Source organism: Cyprinus carpio, chromosome A3 (genome assembly GCF_018340385.1).
Source record: "Cyprinus carpio isolate SPL01 chromosome A3, ASM1834038v1, whole genome shotgun sequence".
Taxonomy (NCBI): Eukaryota; Metazoa; Chordata; class Actinopteri; order Cypriniformes; family Cyprinidae; genus Cyprinus; species Cyprinus carpio.
In genome coordinates, this window is record NC_056574.1 from 8,907,076 (window position 1) to 8,925,672 (window position 18,597).

Consider the following 18,597-nt stretch of genomic DNA (forward strand, 5'->3'; position numbering starts at 1 on the left):
TTCACAAATTAATTACACATCAATTTTAGCTGAGAATATAAAAAAAGACCATTTAAAAACTTTATAGTGATGATTAAACATTGCATAAATAATGATAATAGATGGGCATTAATGGGTTTTAAAAAATGAATATTTAAATATGAAATTATTTTTTTATTGTGTTAATTCTCAACAGCCATTACAAAAATATGATGATACTAAACTTTTACCTTATACCTTATACCTACAAAACAAAGTGGAGACAAATTGAGCAGATATAAAATATTTATATTTAAAGGTGCTGAATGAAATGTGGCACAACACTGCATTTACATCAGGCATTACACTTTCAGAGATTTGTAAACTCTATCAGAAGGGATGATTATAACTTAATAACAGTTTGTTCATTACAATATAACGTGGCTTCAGGAGATTTTGACCACAGTACATGAGTTGTATTGACTACTGTTATGATACATATTGAAGTTTGGCAGTAAAAATCAAATTTGTATGTAACACAGAAGATCAGACATACTGATAACATCTTAACATTTACTGGAACAAAAGTGACCAAGTGTAAACAGGCCCTATGTCACATTGACATTAATGTCACAAATTAATACATAAAATGAAACTGAATACTATATGTACATGAGTACTTATGAATATATGAGTAAATGAATGAACTTAAACTCATAATTCCTCTGTTTCACAAATCTAATCAATGTTTAGACCACCCTACTAATTCTATCAAACACATTAGTAAAGTAGAGAAAACTATATAATAACACAGACAGCACTGTGGGAATGATGTAGTTAACAACTCGTGACACAAATTAAAACTGTCTTATATTTGAGCTCGTTGTTTGATTCCAGCTTTGCTCAATCTGGAGGTTCAACAACAAATACCAAACACTATTGAAGTAGGAACAGTTAACTGTATAATGCTTTGCATTCATTATCTGCTCCAGCTCAAAACAGTATTCATAAAAAAATGTACAGTATTTCATAATATTCACAGATAAATTAAACCCCTTATCTCGTAAACAAAATTCATATTGATATAGAGGAATAATTTATATTTATTTACAAATATAAGTCTTTTACAGTCATTTTAGTCATTTAAGAATAATTCTTTAAATCAAAAGGTTTTTAAGATCACATAAAATCCTCCTTGTGTGTAGTGTAATATGTAATGTTTATTACATTACACTTTTTATTTAATTTCCTTTTATTTCATAATGTAAATCCAGTTACTGATCACATTAATAATCATCACAGATAATCAGTGGTGTGAAGTTTTCATTCTTCAGATACCCCAAACTAACAAATGGATAGAGTTTCTCATCAAAAGACTGATTAGTGAAAGAATACATAAGAGACATGAACTCCACATCATAAAAAGTGATAAGACCCTTTTCATAATCCACAAACACACCGACTCTCTGAGGATTTACACTCAGAGAAAGAGATACAAGTGGAGACTCATGAGCCCAATACTTCCCATTTTTCAGACACACAGACCAGTATCCATTCTCAGGACTCAGACTGATCGACCCCGTCCTGTTAACAGATTCTCTGGTCACTCCTAAATACCACTCAGTTTGTCCCTTCACTTGCACCTCAAAGTAAAAACACACTGAGGAGAATCCATCCTTCCCAAGAACACCAAGATAGTCATTAAATCTGTCTTTTGGAGCTTCATTTCTATCCAATTCTTTTTTGTGTGCTTTAACAAGTTTCACTTGTTTCCCATCACAATACACAATGAGACGTCGATGAGCCGTATCAGCATCCAGAATTACATTCACTGTGGAAAACAAGGACAATTTACAGATAGGTATATATATATATTGCTTATCAAACTAGCAGCGAAAGCATATATATATATATAATATATATATATATATATATATATATATATATATATATATATATATATATATATATATATATATATATATATGCATGCTTTCGCTGCTAGTTTGATATTGCTTATCATATGATTTAAATATGAGACAAAAACACATTCGGGGCTTTTTTGCCCCAATATCTTTAATTTTAGGCCATGACAACATTTATGGAGTTGTTGCCCTGCATCATGTTTGTCAACAGTCAACTGTATGAAATGTAAGATGACTTACAGGTCTGGGGGCGGGGCCTGTGTTAAAATATTTTAATCTCATTATTATTTTTTTAACTAATTAATTAAGTTATTAAGTTGTAAACTGTGTGAAATGTTAGATGTATTGCAGGTTTGGTTTGAAATTCTCCTATAACATGCGATTTATCAAAATTTAAATGTTTAATGTGAATTCACATATATACTACATACCTTATGATCACATATCTTATGACAGTAAACAGTAACCTGTTTCGTCAAACCCTATCTATAAATGCATATCAAGATGTACTTTGCTGAAAAAAACCTAATTAGATATTTTTCAGTTTGACTGACTTTCATTTAGTTATATCTAGTTTAAATGTATAGTTTTGTTATGCATTAGATTTTTTTATGATTTGAATGATTTGATTAGATTTATTCAGTGTGTTATACCAATATTTGACATGATGATTAAAATGAATAATTATGTCATAAAACATTAATACTTTTTACTCACCCATGTATGCTCTTAAATGGCTCACTAAAAACAGAAAAAGTATAAAGTTATAAAGAGTTCATAGCATAATCAATAATGAGATCAATAATGAGATTTTTTTAACCAACACAAGAACAACAAAAACATCAAACAGGACCAACAAACAAAGTCTTTACATAGTTTACATATCTTAAAATAAAATATAATAGAAAAATATATTTTCCTTGGCACACATCATCAATGCAGGCCCAGTTCTAACCAAAGCAAGAGCACCCTCAAGTGATATCTACTGTAATTAATAATATCTAATTAATGTGAGATATCAAATTATGAGTTATTGGGGCATATATTATTCATAATATGCCCCCCTCTAATATCCACATTATTAGTGAAGCATAGATACGCCTTCTCTTTAGAAAGTCAGGAAGTGGTGCTAAGTTGTTAGGCTCTCTGTGAGCCTCCTTGGCTAACTGTCTCTGCAACTTGAATTGTTGTTTGTCCTCTCTGTGAGTCCCTCCACTTTCTGAAGCTAAGTAGCCTGTGTTTTGTGCTCTGAATTTTATGTGGAGTTGTATAGCCCTTTGTAAGCTTCCTCCAGTTTTGAAAGCCTTGGGTAGCAGGCTCTCTAGTCTGGGCCTCTCCTCCCTTTCCTGGAACCTGTTGGGTTGGAATAAAAAGGCCTCCCCAATTAGGTCACTTTCTCAAGTTATAAGGCTTGTGACCCTCTTTGATGATTGGCCCTATGTTGAGCTCAGTACCCCCTCACCCCTGAGATGGGTGAGGCAGAGTATCCTGCTCCCTGGGGCTAGGAGCTTGATTGTTCTCCCCTCTTGCTCCTGCTGGACCTTTGTGAGTACATCAACGTACGCAAATGATGGCTCCCTAAACTTGGTGTGATAACAGTTTTTAGAGTTGATGGGCTCTTTCTGAGCATCCTCGTGAGGGTAGCTGTGCTGAGTACTTACTCCCGAGAGCTCTGGTCTGCACATACTGTAGATCAAGCATGGTTTGTACTCCTCTCGCTTTACAGAGTTGTAATGCTGAGCACTCCGCTTCCTAGACCTCAATGCTGCAGTTATGTCAGGTTGTTAGGCTCTCCCTGTTCAGCTGCACATAGATTGAGCTTGGAGGGTAGTGCTCTCGTTCTAGAGAGTTGTTTTGCAGAGTATTCTGCTCCTTGGAGCTCCATGCTACAGCCATGCCAGGTTGTTAGGTCCTCGATGGGCCTTCGTGATAAGGGCAGCCTAATTTTGAACTTCCCAGTGCTCCCCTTGCGCAGAAGGTCACTTGTGAGTATGACACTCCCTAAGGCAGTGAGTGTAAGAGTACTCCCCCAGCTTTAGAAGGTCATTAGGGCCTTTCACACCGCAGGAACCTTTTCATAATACCAGAACTAATTGTGGAACTACCCACTTTTGGGCATTTTCGCACTGCAGGAACTGGGTGCAATTTTAGTACCGGACTGCCTTTTTCGAGAACCAAATTAGCTCCTACTCTGGAGCAGGGTCTAACCAGCACAACTGGTACTACTCGTGATGTAAGTAGACATTGATTGGCCAGACGGGTTTGGAAACGCCCTCACCCGCCATGATTTAAAATGCTTTGTGTCAACTTATTTCGCAATTATGACGAACAGCGATAAATATACGGACGCTGAAGTGCAGGCACTTGTAGCAAATGTAGGACTGCCAGTTGTCATTGGAGATTCAGTCCTCCTTTTCGTTCTTTCAATCACTTTACATATACGTCAACATTCCATGTCCATTATTGTACAAAATTCCCTGCCTCACGCATGTGCGAGTCGAACTTGTCCAGACTTGTCTGGTGCATGAGCAAAAAGTTTTCAGCTCGGCAGCATCCAGCATAGTAGTTTGATACGGAGTTTCCCTGGCTTCATTCCTTTAAAGTCTGTTTTTTCCTTTGTGTGGTATTGCTGTGTATCACAGTAGATGTGTTTCAGAGTGTGTCAATTCGTAATTCAGTTTATTTTACCTGAAAATGATTGCATCGGTATAAATCCAATAGCTGTAACCCTCACGTATTCGACGAATCATTCATTTATTTGCAATCAAAGATGCATATTTATTTGTATAAAAGCGTTGCTTGTCATGTGTGTCAATATAAATATGTATTCAGTCTCTGACCAGCATTTTAATAATTATTACAATGAGCACACGGGAGCGCTAGAACAGCGCGCAGACTCACAGTGTAATTTGACACCACTTGTAAGCATCAGCAGTCCCGGTCTGTTAATAAGGCTGCATTTAGTGCTCATACTGTATGTTAAAATAAGCTCTTGTTTAGTTTGTTTACTATTGCCTCAGACAATTATATAGTTCTATATAGAGTTCCTATAGCGTATATAGTTTTATCTTTGCATCTGTAATTTCTCATTTCATATTATAACATTTATATTTATTATCTTTTATTTGTTCTCTGACAGAAACCACATTTTGTGCATATTCACACAAATAAACATTGAGACTGGACATGTTCACTCTGGAGTAGCTGCAGTGTTTTTCTAACCGGAGAAATAGGCCAGCTGAGTTCCTACCATCCAACTGCGCACAGAATATCCCACAAATTGGTCCTTCGCGCCGGAGTGGGACATCAGCTGCGCTATAGCTACATCCAGAGATTACTATGAGGGAGAACAAGTACCAGATCCTCATCCAAGTCGTACCCGGCGGGTACCCACCTACTTGGAGGATTATTTGCTTGATTATCCACCTCTGAGGCATGCTCATCCATCACCAGCAGATGGCACTCAAGGAATACCTAATGTAAGCCAGGACCCTTATAAGGGCTATATTACTCCTCCTCCCTGGGACAGAAACGTTGAAGGTGAAAACCTGCACCACTTGGAGGCACGGTGGAGAGATTTAAGCAGTGAGATGAGAGAGCTTCAGATCAGAATGGACAGTGCTAGACAAGCATCCTTCGCATCTAGATCTCCTGTTTATGCACACTATAAGAGCATTCCTCACACTGAACTCAGTAACATGGGATTACAACCTACTGTGACTGTAGCATCATCCCCACATTATGAGGAAACACTCTATCATGAGCCCCTTATGCAGCAGCGCTCACAATCAAGCATGCAGCCAAGTAATATAGCTCGTGTAGCTTCTCTGCCAGGGCCAAACCCTTAAAGACTGCTTTCTTACTCGGGCGGTCAGACTCATGGCCCCCTACAGCTGCTCAGCCTGCCCATCCACAGGTACAGCATCAGCCAAGCCTGGTACAGCCTGCGCCAGTCCGCATGCAGACACCTTATCAGTCAGCTGTTGTACCGCCTGCGCATTCTCATGTGCAGCCCCAACGTCAGCTAGTTGCAGCACAATCTGTTCCAGCCTCACTGCCGCCACAGTACCAGCAGACAGGGCCAGCTCCAGTTCAGCCTGTGCAAGTTCAACCAACAATGCATCCGCATCACCCTTTTCAACCACCACCTCCTTCTCCTCGGCCTGGACCACAGTCACAACATTATTATCCTACAAACACTGTGACGCCTGGACTGATGGAGATGGCCATTGCTTCCTCCTATGGCATACCCAAACCAAGGCTGGAAGTATTCTCCTCAGGCAAAGAGAGTGATTTCCTGATGCTTAAGAAAGGGTTGGACAGCGTCCTTGGCCCACACAGACATTTAACAGAGGACTATAAGTATCAAGTGCTTTTGGATCATCTACATCTGCCTGCTGCTTACCAGGTAGCTAAGAGGTATGTCAACAGCCCATATCCTTACACCAGTGCCATGCAGGCTCTTGAACAGAGATAAAGTCAACCAAGACAGTTAATTCAGAGCGAGCATAGAGCAATCCTTAATGCTCCAGCTATTCGACCAGGTGATGCACAGGGATTTGAGGACTTTGCAGCAGCTGTTAACACACTGGTGGGCATGTTGAACACGATGGAAGGGCCATCTAGATACGAACTGCAGTGTGGTTCCCACGTTGATACTCTATTGACCAAACTGCCTGTCAGTTACAGAGACTCCTTCATAGAATACTGTCTCAACCAGCACATCATTGTGAGTGGCAGTTCTAGAACTTATATATTGCCAGAATTTGCTGAGTGGCTAGAAAGGAAGTCCCAGGCCATTCAGATATCTCGACGAGTAACATGGCCAGTGCAACCAGAACCCTTTCGGCGAGAACAGAAATTCCTTCCTCACTCTAAAGCCAAGTCAGCCACAATTCTCACAGGCAGTGAACAACCTCAAGCAATTGATTTGCCCTCTAGCTCATCCACAAGCTCTAAAATGGCAGCTACAGCTAGAAAGCAGGATCGCTTTAAGCCCTTTTGTCCCTTCTGCAACAACCATGAACATTACCTCAATGCTTGTGCAGCTTTTTGCAGGTTGAACCACACTCAAAGAGGAAGCTGGGTAAAGGACCACAATAAATGCTGGAGGTGTGGATGAGGTCACAAACCAGACAGCTGTACTCTTAACCATTCTACATGAAGTTGCAGTTGCTGTGGAGAATCAGAGCATACTAACGGTGAGCACAACCAATTCTCAAGTTTACTTGGATCAAACCAGTCACTCAGGCAGAGTCATGCTGAAAGTAGTCCCAGTGAGACTTCACAGCGGCAAAAGGTTTCTGGACACTCATGCAGTGTTGGACGACGGGTCTGAAAAAACAATCACACTACCTGCAGCAGCTTAACATCTGCATTTAGAAGGACCTGAGGAAGTGCTGGCTCTTCGAACAATAAGACACGACCTTGTTCACCTGAGAGGTACTACCGTTTCCTTTGAGGTATCAGCTCTGTCACACCTTAATGTGAAACACCAGATTCAGAATGCTTTCACAGCTGCAGATCTTAATCTTGCTGAGCAGTCTTATCCAGTAGACACGCTGAAGAGGAGATATGGACACCGCAGGGACATTCCTTTACAAAGCTTCACCAAAGTACAGCCTCTGCTGCTCATAGGATCAGATTATCCGCAGCTGATCACACCAAACTGCCCAATTTGTACGGGTCCGCTTGGTAGCCCTATAGCAGTACACACGCTGCTTGGCTGGGCAGTTCAAGGACCAACAACCTTTTTCCAGCAACCCTCAAACATAAGCTCATGCCTTCACACCACATTCCTTTCACCTACACAAGAGTTACGTCAACATGTTGAGCGATTGTGGCAGCTTGACATACTGCCATCAAGAATGAAAAAGAAGTAGTCCGTTCCAAACAAGATAAAGCTGCACTTGCCATGTTGGAACAGAAAACGATACAAGTTACAGTTGAAGGTTTGAATCGCTACGCTGCTCCACTGCTGCGAAAAGTGGATGCACCCAAATTTCAGGCATCACCAAATGCTGTCATGGCTCTTTTAAGAGCCACAGAACGCCGCTTGATTAAGGACCCTAACCTGGAAAATGTGTATAACAAGGAGATACACAAACTTGAAGAGGCTGGCTATGCAGTCCGGATAACCAGTGCAGAAGCAGCCAATTCCACTGAGTCATGGTTTGTTCCTCACCACATTGTGCACCACAATGGCAAAGTCCGTGTGGTGTTTAATTGCTCTTTCAGCCATCTGTAGACAAACCTAAATGACAATCTACTGCCTGGTCCCGCCCTTGGTCCACCACTGCTGGGAGTCCTGCTTAGATTCAGACAGTATGCTGTCGCCATAAGTGGAGACATACAAGCCATGTTTCACCAGATCAGACTGCTACCTGAAGATCAGCCACTGCTCCGCTTTCTTTGGAGGGACATGGAAAGGGAGCGCACCCCTGACATCTATGAATGGAGAGTATTACCATTTGGGACCACATGTAGTCCATGCTGCGCCACATATGCTCTCCAGAGGCATGTCAGAGACAACACTGAGGGCAATGAAGGGGTAGTTGAGTCTATCCACCAGTCTTTCTATGTGGACAACTGCTTACAGTCACTTTAGTGTCAGCATCAGGCTATGAAACTCATTGACAAAATGAGAACATTGCTGATTACTGGTGGTTTTGACATAAGGTAGTGGGCAAGCAATGTTCCTGATGTGATTGCTCACCTACCCTCCGAAGCGAAATCAGAGGGCTGTGAACTGTGGTTGTCAGCAAATAAAACTGATCTGCAAGAGTCAGCACTTGGAATGATGTGGCACTGTTCACAAGACACTTTCAGTTACAAACACAGACCTGTCTCTACAAATGGTGAAACCTCAATGAGAACTGTTTATCGCATCCTAGCAAGCCAGTATGATCCACTCGGATACATCATCCCCTTTACTACAAGGGCCAAAATTCTGGTTCAAACACTATGGAAGAGGGTTGGAAGCTGGGATGAACCTTTACCAGCTGACCTCCTTTCAGAATGGCAGGCATGGGAAGAAGAGCTTCCAAACCTACAGAGAATAACAATACCTAGGTGTTACACACCAGCATGCAACAACAACTCCTCTACTCTCGATATACATCTTCTGTGATGCTTCAGAGAAAGCATATGGTTCTGTGGCATATTTACGGGTAGAAACGGATGACTACATCCAAGTTGCGTTCATCTAGGTGAGGTCACGTGTGGCACCTAAGAAGCAACTCTCTGTGCCACGCCTTGAACTCTGTGCAGCATTGTCTGGGCTCAGCTTGCCAAAACACTGAACTCCGTACTTACTCTCAACATCAGACAGACAGTCATGTGGTCAGACTCAACCACCGTGTTACACTGGATAAAGTCTGAGTCAAAGTGTTTTGTAGGCATACGAATTGCAGAGATTCAAGACCTCGTTGGATGTGAAAACTGGAACTATGTGGATTCAGGCAACAACCCTGCTGACAATATAACCCGGGGTAAGACCCTCACAGATCTGTATCACACCTGCAGATAGAACCAAGGTCCAGAATTTTTGCATCAGTCTCCAGACCACTGGCCAATCCACCCCTCAGTACCAGTTGAAGACTCAGACGAACTCCGCAAATCCACATTTTGCAGTAATGTCTCAATCAGTCATACCTCTTTACCTAATGTAGATGACTGCAAATCATGGGACGACCTTATCATGACCACATATAAGTCTCTGCATGGTGCTGCAGCACCCCCTATGTCTGCCACAGAACGCATAGAGACTGAAATGGCTGTACTCAAACATGCACAGATTGAAAGTTTTCCTGATGAAGTGCATGCCCTTCAAGCCAACAAAGCTGTGCATTCAAACAGTCGATTAAGTTCCCTTGCTCCAACATTAGACCCTGATCTGGGCCTGATTAGAGTTGGTGGTAGATTACGCAAAGCTGCAACACTACCAGAGGATGCACTTCACCCTATTGTGCTGGCACCAGAACACCCCATAACCAAACTGTTAATCCAAGATTTTGATAACCGCCTGATGCATGCAGGTCCTGAAAGAGTCCTTGCTGAGTTAAGACGAACCTATTGGGTTATTAGAGGCCGTCAGATGGTCAAAAAGCACCAGAGACAATGTGCAGAATGTAGGAAATGGTGTGGCAAGCCTGTTATACCTAGAATGGCAGACATACCAGCTTCTCGCCTGAGGATTAATCAGCCTCCATTCTGGTCGACAGGGATGGACTGTTTTGGTCCCTACATGATAAAAATTGGCAGACGGCAAGAAAAGAGATGGGGCATAATATTTAAATGTCTCACTACAAGGTGTGTATATCTCGACTTGTTATGCAGCATGGATGCAGATTCCTTTTTATTAGCCCTCAGACGCTTCATAGCAAGAAGAGGAAAGCCCTTTGAACTTATCTGCGACAGAGGCACCAACTTCAGAGGGGGAGAGCGTGAACTCTCTTAAGCTTTTGCGGAAATGGAACCATCCCTCCGAGAGCAGCTAGCCAACCAAAAAATTTCCTTCATATTCAACCCACCTCACGGCGTCGCTATAGACACAGCCAAGTGATCGCCGATCACTTCTGGACCCAGTTCCTCAGAAACTACCTACCGAGTCTTCAGCTTCGACAGAAGTGGCAGAACATCACACCAAACCTAGCAGTCGATCAGGTTGTATTGATTGCAGATTCCCAGAGCCCAATGGCCTGTCGGTAAGGTAACCAGAGTCCTACCAAGTAATGATGGTGCAATCAGAGCTGCTGAAATGGACATTAAAAGCAATACATACATCCGCCCTGTGGCTAAACTGATTGTGCTACCAGAGATGCCTGAAGATTAGTTTGTAGCACCAGTCGCTAAGCTGGACATTTTGTGGAGTTACAAATTTCCTGTGTAAATTTGTGGGGCGGCTGTACAAAGTTCCCTGCCTCACGCATGCGCGAGTCGAACTTGTCCAGACTTGTCTGGTGCATGAGCAAAAAGTTTTCAGTTCGGCAGCATCCAGCATAGTAGTTTGATATGGAGTTTCCCTGGCTTCATTCCTTTAAAGTCTGTTTTTTCCTTTGTGTGGTATTGCTGTGTGTTAATAACTCCGTAAGTAATAATATTTATTATCACAGTAGATGTGTTTCAGAGTGTGTCATAGCGTAATTCAGTTTATTTTACCTCAGGAAAATGATTGCATTGGTATAAATCCAATAGCTGTAACCCTCACGTATTCGACGAATCATTCATTTATTTGCAATCAAAGATGCATATTTATTTGTATAAGAGCGTTGCTTGTCATGTGTGTCAATGTAAATATTTATTCAGTCTCTGACCAGCATTTTAATAATTATTACAATGAGCACACGGGAGTGCTAGAACAGCGCGCAGACACACAGTGTAATTTGACACCACTTGTAAGCATCAGCAGTCCCGGTCTGTTAATAAGGCTGCATTTAGTGCTCATACTGTATGTTAAAATAAGCTCTTGTTTAGTTTGTTTACTATTGCCTAAGACAATTATATAGTTCTATATAGAGTTCCTATAGCGTATATAGTTTTATCTTTGCATCTGTCTTTTCTCATTTCATATTATAACATGTATATTTATCATCTTCATTTGTTCTCTGACAGAAACCACATTTTGTGCATTTTCACACAAATAAACATTGAGACTGGACATGTTCACTTTGGAGTAGCTGCAGTTCTTTCTAACCGGAGAAATAGGCCAGCTGAGTTCCTACCATCCAACTGCGCACAGAATATCCCACAATTATTGTGAAACCCGCAAGACACAACAAAAACACAGCTCCGATCACAGCGTCCTTCTGTTGTTAACGTTTGTTCTTCTTTGCTAACGTTGTTGAACGTCGTGCACAAATGACATCGCTGTCGACCGGTGTACGTCACTTACTAGTACACACTGTTGGTGCGAATGCAACCCTTTAAATGGTATTGGGAAACAGTTCACGCAAAATCATCCCAGTACTTTAGTACTGTACATTTAGTTCTGGAACTAAAGCGGTACAAAAGGCCCTATTATGTTGAGCACTTGCTCCCAAGACCTCTGTTCTGCATGTAGGTTGAATGTTCTTAGTAGTAGTCATTATGCAGAGTAGTCTACTCCCTAGAGCTCTGTGCTGCAGTGAGGTCAGGTTGTTAGGCACCCTGTGAGCCTCCTTTATGTACATACTTCCTTTATAATACGTTTTCAGAGTATTCTGCTTCTTAGAGCTACTTCAGCCAAGCCAGGTTGTTAGGTCCTTGATGGGCCTCTTTTATGCCCTTATGGTTGAGCTTAGCAGTGCTCCCTTCATTTTAGAGGGTCATTATGCTGAGTATTTGCTCCTGAGAGCTCTGTTCTGCACACAGGTTGACCACTTCTCTTGCTTTAGAGAGTTCTTATGCTGAGTATTTCGCTGCCTAGAGCTCTGTGCTGCAATAAAGTCAGGTCATTAGTAGGGTTGGGAACCGAGAACCGGTTTCTTGTTCAGAACCGGCTCTGTTTTTTGAAAAGAACCGGAAACCTTGAGCAATTTCTAAGTTTTGGTTCCGAAAATGATTCCTGCGTTTCCCATAAAGGATGTCACAAACCAAATAACAGAAACGCCGCCCTGCCTCTTCAATTACTGAGCACATTGTTTCCAATGACGTGCACTCCACAGACTCGCTGCGCCGCGTGATGTGTTTTGCATCATGTCTTTAACTGTCGAATGAATGTTTTTGCATTAGTGTCTTTGATAACTGTACACGTCGTTTTGTCTGACTGTACATGTACCGGCAGTGCGCAGCACCTCCCGCCACTAAGTTACATTATATTTGTCCTATATTGTCATTAATATACATACTGACTTCAACTTGGACCATTAAATAAATAGACTGCTATTGTTATTTAAGTATGTGGGTTAGATTATGTAGTGTACAGGTCATTTCAAAAGTGATAAACAAAGTGATAGAAAATATTTATTTTCATACATTTTAAATGTTTAAAAATGTGGAAACCACTCATTGCATCACTGAGTGCATTATTATTTGTAAAATAGGGGCTTTATGGAGTGTGTGTATACATGGTTATAAGTATAACAGTTTATATGTATTAATTTAGGGAAATGAACAAAAGTCTTAGCCCTCAAGTGACTATTTGGCAAACCAGGTTATTCCTGCTTGAAAAGCAAAATGTTATTGATAATGTAAAAAGCATCAACTTTGAAGCACATGCTGATTGATGGACTAGCATTACTCAACATTACTTACTACCTTCCAGCAACACTACGTTCAATGAAGGTAAAATAGTAAAAAACATAATAATAGTTAATTTAAATGGAACCAGAATCGGAACCGGAAAATTTGTATACTGTAATATATGTTGAATTTTGACATTGCCAACCTTTAAATTAAGTTGACAGTAAGTAATAAGCAGTATTGAGCATTGAGTAGTTCAGTATTGTGCATTTTCCTTACCACTATTCTTTTAATAGTTGTTTAATGATTTTACTGGAACCGGAACCATTAGGCGGAAAATATTTAACGATTCCCAACCCTAGTCATTAGTCTCTCAGTGAGTCTTCCTAATGATCTGCCCTTATGGTCGAGCTTGGCAGTGCTCCCCTCACTTCAGAGGGTTCTCTGTGAGTACACCACTCACTAATGTGGTGAGCACTATGTTTGTTCTTTCTTCTATACTGGAAGCTCCTGTTGTCAAGTCAAATTCCTTGTGTGTATAAACATGCTTGGTAATAAAGCTGTTCTGATTCTGAGCATTAGAGTATTCCTCTCACTTTAGAGGGTCAATATCTGAGTACTTGCTCCCAATAGCTCTATCATGTGCATAGGTTGAGCATGTTCAGTACATCCCCTGCTTTAAGTGGTCATCATGCTGAGTACTCCACTTCCTGGAGTTCTGTCCTGCAGCAGTATTAGGTCATCAGGCCATTAAGCCTTCCTATAAACTGCCAACATGCCACACACAGCAGCCACGATAGTACTGCATAACTGATGTAGGCCTATTGGTTTTATTTCATTTTTCCTTTTTTTTTTTTTTTTTTTTTTTTTTTTTTTATTCCCAAACTTGTTAATTATATCATGAAATATATATAGATTTTTGAATATGTGTAAGTAAGTGAATTTAGTAGTCTAAGTGTAATCTATTACCTATGCATGAAACCTGTCTTTTTACTTAAGTACTTTACTTAGGGGTGTCATGCAATCAAATATTTTAATACGTCTGATTTTGTGTTAAATGTGTTAAATGTGAATTTTCATTGTACAAAAAAAAAGAAAAAAAAAGTGACGTGACATACAGTGACCCATACTCAGAATTCATGCTTTGCATTTAACCCATCCAAAGTGCATACACACAGCAGTGAATACACACACCGTCACACACCCGGAGCAGTGGGCAGTCATTTATGCTGCGGCACCCGGGGAGCAGTTGGGGGTTCAGTGCCTTGCTCAAGGGCACCTCAGTCTGCAAGAGATTTGAACCCACAACCTTAAGGTTATGAGTCAAACTCTCTAACCACTAGGCCACGACTCCCCCACAGACAGAAAGTAAGCCAACATTTTCATTGACTTCAATCTATCGTGAGTTTAACCACTGTCAAAAACTCATGTTTGCCTATAATCAATGAAGCTGTCTACACTGTGAAATTAATCTCTTAATTACATCATACGCACATTTGCACTCTGATCTTTATGATTAGAGAATTTGCAAAGAGTACGTGCACTGAACAAACCTCTGCGGTGTTTCAGCGAAGACTAATCTGAATGCTTCTGACTGGACATTGCATTCATAAACTCAACATAATCGTCTGTAATTGGTTTAATGCGCAATTCGACCACTAGAGGATGCAGTGCGAGTTCCCTTGAAAGGGAATGTCTCATGTTACACATGTAACCATGGTTTCCCTGAGAGGAAACAAGACACTGCATCCCCTCGCCATGCCATACTGACTGCTAGAGGATGCACTGTATCGTTCCCTCTCAGGGAACTATGTTTACATGCATTACCTGGGATGTTATGACATGAATTTGTGAGATCGCGATGAGTGACTGATTTTTTATGATTATAAAGGGGGCTTTATTTGCACGCTTTCTTGGCTATATATATAATCCATTCTAAATTTCAATTAAATTTTATTTTATTTTTGTTTTTCATGATGCTAAGACAACAAGTGGCCACATTCATAAAATACATAAAATAACAGAATATTACCTTTGTTTTTATGAACAAACACAGCTATCAGTATTCCAGCAATCACACTGAGCACAACAAAAACTGAAATCAGGATGACTGTTGTCCTCCAAGAAATAAACATATTACCTGTAAAACAAAACAGTAATTCAGCACATTGTGTAAATCAAATGTTGATTACTGGTTCATAAAAATATATAATGCTAAATTCTGAATGGTACATGTATATACACAATAAAATGATAATATAAAAATCTGTTAATGAACCCAATGCTGCTATTGTTTTAAGCTTAACATAATGTAATGGACTAAGGTAATGATCATTAAATCGTTTTACTGCAACAAAATGAAAACATGACAAACAATAACAAAAGTGTCAGTTCTTACTTGTGGTGATAATCAGTGTCTCCAGCATGTGATGTCTCAGTTTGACTCTGCAGTGAATCTTGTCACTGTGATGTAAAGTGATAGTATGTTTTACATTGAATCCGTCTGTGTTTCTGTGTGTCTGTAGTTTCTGAACTCAAACTGACTCCTTCACTGTTCAGCCACTCAAGATCAGGTTCAGGATACCAGCCTTCAGATTCACACTGTAGATGAAGCCCTCCTGAATGATCAAACCCATCTACAGTGATCACTGGAGGATGTCCTAGAGCTACAGACCAACATCAACAACATTCAGTGAGTGAATTAAACAAAATAATAAAAAAGCAACATGTGAGGTTCACCTTTTTCAACTATTAGATCAGTTTACCTTAAAACCATTCTAATGAGATTACTCTCACAAATACCATTGCTCAGATGATGTCAACATGAATTAGTGCATACAGAATTGAATTGATTTTTTTCACCATCTTACTGGGGGCTTCTTCCCCCATCTTAACCTACATTAAACGCATCTTGACTGAAATTAAATGTTAGCTTTCAATGGTTTACTCACCTTCAACTTTAACATTAACAGTGGTGTCATCGTTCCAGGATTTGGACTGAATAAAACACTTATAAAGTCCTTCATCAAATATTTGGACTGATGAGAGTTTGAGTGATGCATTTCCTCTCTGTAGTTCTTGATGATTCAGTTTTGTTCTCCCTCTGTAGGAGTGAATCTGCTCTGTGTTTTTGTCTACATGATCATCAAAGAGATGAACTAGTAAGTCTTTCTGATCTAGTCTATACCACTCCACTCTCATGTCCACAACACTGATGTTGGGTTTGACTGAACAGGGCAGAATCACATCTTCACCAGCTACAACAAACACAGAATCTGCAGGTCCCACTACCTTATACTGCTCTGTAAAAGAGAAAGAAAGTAGGTCAGTTGCATACAGGGTATCTGAAGAGTTTTAAGACCTGCTAAGATTTTCAAGACCTGCTAAAGTAAAACGAATACCATATGTCCATATACTACAAACCTATACAATCTCAACATAAATCACATATCCCAGATTCTTTTACTCAGTTAGAAGGATGGTACACACATTCAAATGCAAAAACAATAGTAACTGCACAGTTTAAAATGCACAAGATATGTTTTATTCAAATATTTACATATTTAATAAAATTGGTTCATGTACTAACAAAAAAATCAATATATACAAATTAGAGGTGGACTGATATTGGATTTTGCGGATTCTGACAAACAGAGTTCCGACACTCCCACAGACTTTGGCCTGGGACATATTGGAAGATTTTCAAATCTTAAGCCCTTTTAAAACCATGGGAGACCACAGACACAAAGACAGTTTCAACTGATTTTTAGCCTTATAATCCTGAATAGAGCAAATCAGTGTCTCACAATTAAAGTTTTGCTGGATGATGAGTGTAATCAAGGTAAAGATGATTACAATGACATACACGAGTTGTACATTATTAGACATTAGACAAAACAAACTGCTCTCTGATAGCTTTTTACACAAGCACATTTCATTATGGTCACATGTCTGATGAGTGTTTTATAATGGATACTCTCTGAAGAAGCATATGTATGTATGTATGTATTTATTTATTCATTTATGCTTCAAGTCCTTTTTTTTTTTTTTTACTTTTTTCTTAAAATTTTTCGATAACTCTTTAGCACTAAATCATACCGGCATGGGTTAGTGTGAAAATAGTAATAATAATAATAATAATAATAATAATAATAATAAACATTGTAGTATTTCCTATTTTATTTTAAGTATTGTTCATTTATTTTTCATTGAATAAATTGTGGTGACTAGAGATTAACATTAATTTTAAAACACACTATTTTACAGTGGAGTGGTGTACATTCTTGCCTAGAGCACCAAAATAGTCAGAAACAGCCCTGGCTGAACACAAAATAACATATTTGGAAGAATGTGGGAGACCAAACAGATGCCACTAACTTCTATAGAATGGAAAAAAAGAGGCTACTGGAGGGCAGTGGGGACCAGAAACTGTTTGGCACATTTTTCAAAATATGTATAATGTTCAACTTGTGATCGAATTTCATTTTTGAGTGAACTATCCCTTTAATACTTGTGTTACTTTTAAGATAATGAAACAATTTTATGATCTTTTTACATTTTAAGACTTGTAAGGACCTGCAAGACCCTGCACAAGACCTACAGGTTTTGTGTATTTTCTTCAATGTGTGAACCGAGTTGTTGTCATCAAACCTATATGATTATCTACAAAAGAAGATAATAAATCACTGGACAGTTAAAAGGGCAAAAAGTTATAATAACAGTGCATAACTTAGATGTGTCAAGCCAAGTTTAGTGTCACTGGCACTAGTCAAACCACCCTGTCACACACTGATCACAACAAATTTGTGCTACAGTGAAAAGATAATTATGATAACATAATATTGATCTCTCCCTTTAAATCATTTGAAATGTGTGACCATCCATGAGTTTTACAGATTTATATGTTCAAATATATTTCAAAATTCTCATTTATCTTTATATTGTACTTGATCTCTTAAACCGGCAGCAGAAAAATACAAGAGACACACCTTTCCTAAAATTAGTTTTTCCTCATTCCACACATTTCCATGTAAAGCAGCAAGATTTGCACTTGACTATGTATTATTAATTATAATTGCACAGCTCTCTGGAAAACTGATTAGTCTCTCTCTCTCGATGATCTGATCAGTTCATCAGAAATGATCCGTCAATTCAGTGGTGAAATATTTCTGAATAATGCTATTTATCTTTGACAACGTTGTATAACTGACCAATTATCCTGCAACTTAGCCTAGTTTTCTACATGCACACGATCTCTACAGTTTCTACAAGATAATAAAATAATTTCTATATCAGTATTTCATGTTAATTTATTTATTTGGTACGTAGCCATGTAAAAAGTGGGATTATTATATCTACCTTCTCCTTTCTTTTACACATGAACACACACCTCATCTCTTCAAAACACAGCTCTTTAAAAGGAGTAAACCATTACCTGATCTTGAGTCTGTAATTCCACTAATGATCAGCAGCGTCAAACAAATGAACTTCATCTCTAAATGACACAGATGCTAAAGGAAAAATTATGCAAAAGGAGAAAACATATTTTAATCAG

General features: G+C 39.4%; 1 pseudogene; it reads right to left on the reverse strand.

The window, feature by feature from the left end:
* Positions 1-1,239: 1,239 nt before the first annotated feature.
* On the reverse strand, positions 1,240-18,562 carry LOC109070958 (annotated as a pseudogene).
* Positions 18,563-18,597: the final 35 nt, after the last annotated feature.